We start from the raw sequence: 11,137 nt of genomic DNA, 5'->3' as shown, positions 1-11,137 counted from the left end.
ATGTCAGATCTTGAACTTTGAACGTAGAGTAATAATCTTGGCTTTGAAGTGTGGCCCATTATCAGATATCAATTCCAAAGGTACTCTGTACCGGCTTATGATAGATGCAGTGAGGACAACATTGATATGCTTTGTAACAACTTCTTTGATTTTATTGGTATTTTCATTTCATCGAGCGCGTATCTATTCCATGTCAGATAACACCCAACCTTGCACCTAACATATCCTCATAGGGTCACGTGGACAAGTCTTTTGAAATTTTTGAGAAAATTCATTATCCCATCGTGTTCATTTAAGGATAAAATGGTTTCAATTTGAATTTCTTACGAATTTTTTATTCTGAGGTCAATGACCTAAAGGTTGAGTCCAACCATTATTTTCTCGTTTAGGAAACAAATTTATCCTTGAATTCAGATTATTATTTAATTCATTAATGTGCTTGAGGTATTCAAAAATTTCGTTTATTCAATTGAATTCAGATGGGGCATCTAACGCCATTGCAAACTCGACAACCTAACTTGACTCAACAGAGATAAAAAAAGACAAACTTTGCTAAATTGATAAAAAAAAAAAACTGGACTCAAGACTCAAAAACTAGAGACGATTACCCATAACGGGCTTGATTACAGACTGAGAACTCAAGACATCATTTCCAAGCTAAAGGACTGATTTTTTTTCTTCAGATTCTTTGCCTTTTTAAGACTTACTTCTTCTCTCTTGGCCAAGGTGATGAGTGTTTCCAAACACTCAATTATACACCCATTTTTCGGATATTTATCTTAATTTTGTACCTATTTATCCATATTAAGATAATAATCATGATAAGCCTCAAATCACTACGTTGCATGTTAATTAGGCTTAATTATATATAAATAAATTCATTTACTAGATAAATCTAATTACGTGTCTTTCTTGTGCAGAAAATCAACAAATTGGAATCAAACTCTCAAGACAAAAGTATTTGGGCCCACTTTGGAATGCCCTAATCCTTAACTCATATTCTCCTCTTTTGTCTTTTTGTGCAAAGAAAAGTGGAGGCTACTTTTAGACTTTTCTACACACATTTTCTCTATAAATAGAGCCTTCATTTCTAGAGAAAGGGTCCCATCTTGGTTCTCTTATCCAAGACTCCTTTAATCTAAGGCTCTTAGCCTATTCTCTTATTTTTTGTATTTTCATCTTCTAGTTATTTTCTTTTGGTTAAATAGTCTTGTAAGAAGTAAAAGAAGAAGAAGTTGTAATTTTTTTCATGAAATGAAGAAAAGTTCTTTTATCTCTTATCTTCCCTCTCTTGCAATGACATTAGGCTAAGTTCCCCTCCATTGGAGAGTGGAAAAGCCTAGAGTAAGTTCTTGTGTTATTTCTAATTTTATGCCTTTCTTTTATTTAAAATGCTTATGAATTCTCTTTAAGTTTATTGCACATTTTATTCTTAATATAGATACTTTATGCTTAGATTAGATCAAGATAAAGTATGCTTAAATTAGATAATTTGTAGTAAGAAGTTTTCAAAGAATTCTACTTTATTTTTGTTCCCTTATTTCATTTTATTTGTAAAACTTTCCGATCTAAGGAGCTAACACCAAGTCCTTATGATTGAGTTATAAAAAGGCTAGAGACTAGGAATTGCTCATTAACATGTTTTAGGTAGATCCACCTCCAATGGTGTTTTAATTCATAAGTTTACTTACTTTTAATTTCATTTACTTTAGTTTATTTTCTAGTAATTTTACATCTTCTTATAAGTTCAAAAATACAAAGAAAAACAGTTTTAATTCCTTTTAGTTAATTTGGAATTTATCTTCTTAGCTTAGCTCTATTCCTCCTTTCTCTTGGGTTCGATCCCCTACTTGCCCCACAAGTAAGGTAAAACTAAGATTATTATTAACTCCGATGAGAAGAACAACGATAGTCTCATCACAAGGCTACATTTAATGGGGAGAACCTCATTAGGGACCATCACTCTAGTAAGAGGGGGGTTGGGTGACTTATGATTAACTAAGTGGATGAGAAAGACTGGGTAAAACAAGAGTTGAATGTTGGATACCATGTTCAAAGTCTGACGAGGTTGGTAGGTGGTTAGAGGGTTGCTAATAACATTTGGCTGCTCAGGGGCGGGGACAGTAACATTTTTGGCATCAATGAGATCTTGAATTGTATGACGAAGGGCGACACAATGATCAGTAGGATGATTGGAATTTTGGCGAAACTCACAAAATAGGTTGGGATTGTGAGAAGTGGGGAGCTGGTTTGGTAAAGGTCGAGGTTGAAGAGGTGCAATGACCCATTTACTTAATAGTTTCTGAAAAAGATAAGGCTCGAAGACATCCCAAGATCGGTGAATTTTCTATGCAGTCAAGGTTGACCAGGGTTAACTTGGTTGGTAGACAAGGTGGTAGATTGGACAGGGGTAGCAAATGTACTGGCTACATAGGCATGGTTAGTGCTAGGCTTGAAATTGGTGAAGGGCTTTTTGAGCTTATCGTCAGAAGGATTAGAAAGGACTCTAGAAGTAAAGGCATCTTCCAATTAGCTACCGGCTTGCAACAGAGACTCGAATGTAGGAAGGCATTGGGAGACTAGATGTTGAGCATACCCTTGCGCGAGCTTTTTTAAGATAATAGTCACTTATTCTTTCTCTGAAGGTCTATCCCACATTTGTGCAGTCTTGGCTCTCCAACGACCAATGAAATCAGTAAATGTTTCCCCATTCTTCTGTTTAGTTGACTTCAAATCCCTTCTTGAAGTTTCAATCTCGGTACTGTACTTATACTAATGCTAGAAATCCTTTGACATTTTCTCCCATGTACCTACTATAGTTAGATCTTGAGATTATCACCATCGTAGAGTTGATCCTGATAAAGGCCGCTGAAATAGTAATGTCATCTGTTCATCACGGAGTCTTATAGTGCGCATGTTAATAACATACACCTTAAGATGCGCTTTTGCACAACCTACCCCACTGAACTTGTCCATTTCAAGCATCACAAATTTTTCTAGCAACTGGATTCTAAGGATACGATTCAGAGTTTCAATGCCTACTACAATTTCATCGATACCCTTTATACTCTTCAGGGCAGACTCTAACTGAGATATCCTGTTGGCTAACACCGAATTTTCATTGAAATGTTCTTTATCTCCGTCAAGTTCAAAAACCTCATGTGTACATCTCGTTGCATTCTCTTCTACCCTTTTTTCCTTTTGGATCTTTAAGGGGATTGCCCGTTGATTCTGAAATTTGTTCTAAGGCTTCCACCTTACCTTTTATACTATTTATATCAGTGGCAAAGACTGTCAAAATCTTACGGATCTCTACAAGTTCAGATTCTGAAGTCATTTCTGACTGTTGACTTGGCACTAACGTTTGTTCTAACCGACTAGACTTACGACTCCAACTAGGAGATGGACGTTTGAGTTTGGGCGTAATGATAACCCTGAAATTCTCTCAAAGGTAAAGTAGGCTCTTAACAATTAGAAATAGAGGTCCCTCTTGATAGCATTGGTTAAGTTAACCCCTAGATTTAAAATTCTAACCAATGTAATATTCCGATCAAAAAAACATTACATGAAGATGATTTACCCATCGATCATGAATCTTAGAAAATTTTGAATCATGATTAAGGGTTGTACGATTTTCTAAAAGTAAGATCCAGATTGTTCTAATCAGTACATCCCTTAATATGATTTTTTTTATCGATTCCAATTTTGTGAAATATTCTATCCATTGAATTAAACTAGCCGATACAAGGTGATTGGGACTATGTACCCAATTGAGTTTGGACCAGTTCGATCCAATGGATCCGAATGTTCTTGAATCACTTCTTCCAATATTTTTAAGTCAATTAGTTCAACCGGTCCATGTGTTGATCCTAAGATACATTTACCAATTGGGCTAATTAGTTTAATTTGATATTGATTGGCATATCTCATCAGTTGAATCTACTGGGTTGGATCGGAATTACGGGTTCGATTAGAGCAGTGTCGACCAGTTCATCCACTTACTTCTTGGATAGATTGAATAGAGTAACCCGGGAACACCCATAGTTGATTAGGGTCGTGACTTATAGGAAGATTTCTAGACTCTAGGTTTACTACGTGTAATGCAATTTATCTGGCCACCCTTGCCCCAGTATACCTATATACCTATCGAGCGTACTCAATCAGATGGTATGTGGTGACTTGGTTGATATACCGTATAGGTGATAATCTAAAACTCCAACTCACTTCTTTGAAGTCAAAAGCAGTCAGTTTAATCTCCAGTTGAGAGGTGGCACACAATGCTGAGCAAAGGCCCTCTTAAATAGTTCTCGTTTATAATAGACGTAGTCTATCCCCCTCGTACAGTAGGGTATAGTGGGGCAGGATCTTGCTTAAGCACTGATTTTGACCAAGAAGTGCAATTGATGAACTTGGATTATCTTTGATATACCGTATAGGTACGAGTCTAGGGTTGTAGCTTTCATAAATGGTTTAGTATCTCACGAGGGAACTGTTCACGTACTAGTACTACGTTGGTAATCGGGAGATGTGACTATGCGGTTTACAATAGGTCAAAGGCTCAGGTCACTCTAGCCTGGGTGCATCGATATACCTTTCAGAGTCACCTGATCAAACGGTACTGATGCCCCAGTTTTATATACCCTAAGGTATGTGACTAGAGTTGTGATTTTCATGAATGATGTCGCATCTCCGAAGAGACCGGACCATGCACTAGTACCACGTTGGCTATATGGGACATGGAAACGTACAAAGTGATAAATGTGCTAGTGGTGTGTGCAAAATGGGGTGAGGCGTGCCCGGGGCCTTTTTCAGATAAATAGGTCCATGGGCTAGATCAGATATTTAATGGGCCAATCATAATCAAGTATATTAAGATCAAACTCATGGCATGTAAATCAAAAGAAATTCAAAATCAATCAATCAAGACCAATCAATTAACTAAGATCAAGCAATTAACACGAGAGACTTAAGATTCAATCAATCAAGGTATCTAAGGGGTATGATCATATCAATCGGGTAAAAAGGAAACCATGCACCCTAATCTAGCACCTAATTCACTCGATCATGGACTCATTGAGTTAACTCATCTCCTAGCATTCAACGTCGTATAACATAGACAAATATCACATGGAAACATTGGCATAAAGCTTAAAGTGAATGCAAAGGAATTTACATGAGGTCTATAATCCAAACGAGTCAACTCGACTTACGACAACCAAAATCGGGATATCATGGCTACACATTATGGAAAAATTAAAACAATTAGCACGTAATTAATTCCTTATGTGGTTCAAGACGAGTTAATTGAATTAACTCACCTAAAATTCACCCTTATGGTTGATTTTCGAAGTCCAACCCCCCGTTTTTTTTTTTTTGTAAAAGTCTTTTGAAATAATCCAACTGTTTCTCCAAATCGTCCTCAAGTAAACAGGGGTTATGAAATACACCTCCAAACGGTTCAAAAGCTTCTGGGTATAATCTCCAATTCGAAAACTCTTAAGAAAGAGATCAATAATCGAATTTGGAGCAGCGCATGCTTCATTCAAAGTAATTAAGATAACAATTTTGTTCTCTATGGCGGCCGCTTTTAAAACTCTTTACAGGTTGAATTCCCCACAATCTGTCACCGAAGAAGAATTGATAAGATTGCGTGAGAAGTGAAAGAGAAGCTGCAATGAATATGCAGCTTTGTACATTACCAGACACAGTAATACCACAGCTGAGCACAACACCGTGTACGTCATACTCCGGCGTATAAAACACCATGACTTCGGTCTTATTCCGTCGGCAATGCCTTTACAAATCAACATCACTGTCAATATTCGTCTTCGGCTCACCATTCCCTTTCTATTTCAGACTTAATGATTGCAAGATCTCCCATGTTACAGGTTGGATTAATACGATTCTTGATTCAAATTTAAAATCCAAAAACATATATTTTTTTAAACCGATGCAAATTTCTTGACAAAAAGAAATATTTTCTTCGATCGAGATCTTAATATTTCATTCTGAATCAAGAATCTACCATTGATCAACACCAGCAACCTCGAAATCTTTTTTCAATAGACGACAGAGAGGTTGATTTTTTGTTAAAATCATTTTTAGATCGAATGGGTTTCAAAAGGGTTACTAAATCTTTGAAAGAGAACGAAGTGAGGAGGGAGAGAGAAAGACAAAAAAAATGCCTCTTTTTTCTTGTTGATTTTCGTCCTCTTCTTTGTGGAGAAGAAGATAAAAATAGTAAAAACTGTTTTCTGCTAACGGCACATCCCACAAAATATATATATATATATATATATTGATTTTTTTCTAGAATCCTCTCCTCATCACGAACAACATTAAAAAAGACAATTTTTTTTTTATTTCTTAGCACATCACTCACAGATAATTTATTTTCACAAATTATCACCCATGCATTTTAACGTGCTAAAAAAAATTTCATCTAAAAAGAAATTTGTTTCTTAAAGTCTATGGCTCCTCATCCCAATTACTATCATTCCATCCTCAATTCATATGTCAATTTGAATATTTCATTATTTAGGATCATTCTAAATGACATCTGATTGAAAAAAGAAAAAATTATATACTAAATCCAAAATATCCAAAATTGAACCAAAGGGTACCAATAAAGGATAATACAAACCCAAAAATAATCCAAACAATACAAATGAGTCAAATCCTTTTGATATCCTGCATTATTTAGGGTCATTCTGAATGACCTCCGATTGAACCAACAACATGCTAAATCAGGGTATTGAATAAAATAAAGTAAAATATCCCAAATAATAAAAAATGGGCTACCAACCACTTTCATTTTCATATCCTTAACCTCTTGATATCTTGCAGATATCTTGCATTATTTAGGGTCATCCCAAACGAGCCTAAATTGAATCATAGCAAATAATATTCCAAAATAATTAATCTAAATAATGCTAAGAGAATATAATACAGTCTTAAAAGATAACTGAATCAAATAAACAAAAATGGTAATGTACCCAATCTTGGGGCTTTCCAAGTTTGACCTTCAATAATCTCCAGTGGAGTCACCAATAAAAACGCCCTCGATCTGCAGGGTGTACTGATCCGCTTTTAATTTTTGAGGTTTGGGAGTCGCCACCTAGTTGTCTAGGATCCGAACATTGACTTAAAATGAATAAAACAACTAATCTACAAAAGATACTAAGTCTGGGGATCATGTTACAGGGTTGGAAGGTGTTAGGTACCAACCCCGCTTGGCAAATGCCTGTCTCTACTAATTTCAAGAATATTACATTGCAAAATACCTAAAATAAATAAAAAAAGACAAAGAAATTATACCTGTGACGATCGCAACGACTTATTCCCTTAAATATGGTAGAATAACTTTTCGTATAAATTCTCCTCGTTTTGTTCTATCACCAGATCTGCTTCGGATCTCCAAAAAGAAGTATCTCCTCCTTAGATATGAGTTTTTCCTAATATTGTGATGGGTTTCTAGGTGGTTTTTGAGAACTTTTAAGAGTGTTTTTGATAAAAGTTAGGGTTTGGATGATAGGTAAGGGGTTAGGACTTCAAAATCAGGATTTTAGGAAGGATAGAGTGGCTTTTTGACCTACTTTTTCTACGATTTTCTTCGACCTACGAAATTAAGTTGTGGAGACTCTCTATTTATAAAGTTTTTTGAGTAGAGTTAGTATTTGATTAGGTTCCTTTTAGGATTTTAATTAGGATTTTGACTTTAGTCTTATAAGATTGACTTAGTCTTTTAAGATTAGGATTTTAATTAGGGTTTTGACTTTAGTCTTATGAGATTGACTTGGTCTTTTTAGATTAGGGTTTTAATTAGGGTTTTGACTTAAGTCTTATGAGATTGACTTGGTTAGGGTTTTAACTTAAGTCTTATGGGATTGACTTGGTTTCTTAGATTAGGATTTTGACTTAAGTCTTATGAGATTGACTTGATTTAGATTTTTAATTTTATTAAGGTTGACTTTACGTTAATTAATATTTTATTTATTAATTTCAAAATTAAAAATTTTAAAAATTGAAAAATTATCGTTTTGACCCTAAAGAGAACTTTTGCGTTTCAAGTCAATTTTTGATGTTCTTGGATGTTTTGGAATTGATTTTTCATAAGAAATTCAATGGGATTATTGGTTTGTGTTATTTATGAAATTTTTTGAGTGAAACGATTGTTAACCCTTATGAGGGGCATTTTCGTAATTTTATCAAATTTGGTGAAAATTGACGAAATAATTTATTTGATTTCATTTTGTTATTTTATGTATTCGAATGGGTTTCCCTAAGCGTACGGGGGGCTCTAAGGATGTTTTGATGTAAGGGGTATTTTGGTAATTTGGTCATTTTTAGTGATTTTTATAGTAAAGCTTCTTTTTGTCTACAAGATGATGATTTTTATATTTTTGAAATTATATTTTTCTAACGTAGCGTGGTTTCTACAATTTTGTTAGTTTGAGATACCTCATCTGAATTTCTGAAACATATCTGGTAACAAATAAAGCATTGGAATAAATATCCATCATTGGGAATCGTTGCGATCGGGTTGATGAATTGATTAATCAGGTGAGTGTAAAAATGAGGTGTCTACAACTTGTAAGCGAGTCAATTAAAAAAAATGATTGAAAAGAATACACAAGCACTTGTGAGCATAGCCCATTGCACAAGCCACTCCACCCTCAATATATTTAGCCTCGATGCCTAGTAGTTTTACGACTTGAGATCGTTATTTCAAGTGTCGGGGATGAACACATCAAATCCGATCACCAACCAATAACGTGTGTACTTCTGTATGCATCGAGGTTTGAAGATCGAGTAATCATAAACCCACTTATTAGTCGCATGCATATGCCCGATTAGATGTTTTAAGACACAAGTTTTCAAGTACATATCAACCCCCAAAACAATGTTATATATGTTTAAAATACATTCAGGCCTCGAAGCCCAAAATGTAAGCCCACAAAGGCAACCTTGTATAGATTAGGATTGCATTTCCTTCCATTTCTTTGCTTTCCCCTTAAGTAAATGGGGAAGGTGTGCTTGATGCATTATTTTCAAATAAAGAAAAAAAAACAGTAAAGCACCTTCAAAATAGAGACCAAGAAATCAGTTTCTGTGAATTTCAGAAACTAGAATTCTTTCTGGACCGTGCTCAGAATACGGATAGCCAAAAATGTATTTCATCCGTACTTGAAGCACGGACAGAACAGTGCATGCCCCATCCGTGCTAAAACACGGATAAGGTAATGATAGTTATATCCATGCTCCAAACACGGACCGGTATGAATCTGGAACGAGAAATGAGCACAGACTAAATTTAGGGAACTCCCACTTGTTGTTTAAACATCAATGCCACCTTAAAAAAAATGAAATATCCCAAATTTTGGAAAACTAAACAAAATGGATTTTCTAACCAATGATTTCAAAAAACAAAAAACAAAAAAAACAAAAAAAACAAAAAACAAAAAACAAAAAACAAAAAAAAAATAGACAAAAAAAAATTATCCATCGATAAGCTAAAGCAAGATGGTTTGAAGACCTTGGACCTCAAGTAGGCCCATTGCGCTTGATACAACCATGAAGAGTTATTCGACCAACCAAATCAACCCAAAATCTGAGGACAAGTGGGGTCTATTGCCTTCAAGCTTCCCGCTGACCATCTAAAGACATGCCTCTACCATTTTTTGTCAAATAAATAAAATGTTACCTTGGTAAAATCTCCTCCATCCGTCGTTTCATTCCTAACTTATCTGAGAAAGCCTTGTCCATAATGCGTTTACTGAAAAAGATGCACCGTTTGTATGGAATGATTATTTATTCTCTTGGTATTTTTGTTTGGATATCTATCTATAATAAACTTTCAATTTTTAATATATATCAAAATAGTTCTTTTTTTTTTTTTTTTTTTTTTTGGTTTATTGTATGTTTATTACCAGCTACATATAATCTATCTTGTTGGTCCATAGGAAATAAAAGCAATCTATGTGAAGCTTCATGCTTATCAATTAATGTTTTACAACTTTACACATTTATACCTTCAAGTATATTTTATTTTTGCTTACCATTCCTCAATGCAAGATTCTAATTTTGTATTGATATTAGACATACATGTAGGGCAATGGCTTATATTCATGGTACCATTGGATTGTGTCATCGAGACATCAAACCCAAAATCTTTTAGTTTGGTATGTTAAGTACATTTATGTGTTTTAGTAATTATATATATCATAGGATATCTATGCGTGCGTGTGCGCACCTCTCTTGCTCTATGGGCACGAGAGTCAACTCACTGATTTTGTGTACATTGGAGGTTAAAAATCGAAATTTTTCTATGAAATTGGGCATGTGAGTCAACTCACTGATTTTAATACACGTGACAATTCAAAAATCAAATTCTTTGAGTAATAATTTGTGAGTTAACTCATTGATTTTAATACATATGACAATTCAAAAATCAAATTCTTTGAGTAATAATTTGTGAGTTAACTCACTGATTTTAGTATGCGTGGTGATTTAAAAAAAATCAAGATTTCTTTAATTAATGATTTGTGGGTTAATTCACTGATTTTGGTAAACATGATGGTTTTGACAAAAAATGTGTGGGCTAACTCATTGATTTTGACGCATATGACGATAAAAAAATTAAATTTCTTTGATTAAAATTGATGAGTCGACTCACTAATTTTTGTATACGTGACATTAAAAATCGATTTCATACTCTTCAAAATGTGATCAAATTGATCCATATTGTAGGATTCCATTATGCAAAATTTGATATATAATGTAATTATTTTAGTCGTAAGATTTGTTTAGTAAATTCGATACAATTTGATGATGATTGGACCCTAGTTTGACATTTAGTCTTTGAGTGTTAGCCATAGAATATTTTTTGATCATAGTAGAGACTGATCATTTTGATCAGGTGGGTTCGGTGCCTAACACCTTCCGAAACCCGTAATCTAACCTTTTACCCATTATTCGTGGACCAACCTGATCCATTTTGGAGTTATCTATGGTTCCTAGACCTAAACTAGGTAGCGACTCCCTATTCTTTAAAAATCTTCAATTTGCATAATCAGACCCCTATCCGCTATTTAGTGGATATTGGGAGTCGAGGCGATTTCAAATACATCACAATGAT

This window comes from Akebia trifoliata, chromosome 15 (assembly GCF_017979445.1).
Source record: "Akebia trifoliata isolate Shusen 1 chromosome 15, ASM1797944v1, whole genome shotgun sequence".
NCBI classification, from domain to species: Eukaryota; Viridiplantae; Streptophyta; class Magnoliopsida; order Ranunculales; family Lardizabalaceae; genus Akebia; species Akebia trifoliata.
Note: the sequence above shows the minus strand (reverse complement) of the source record.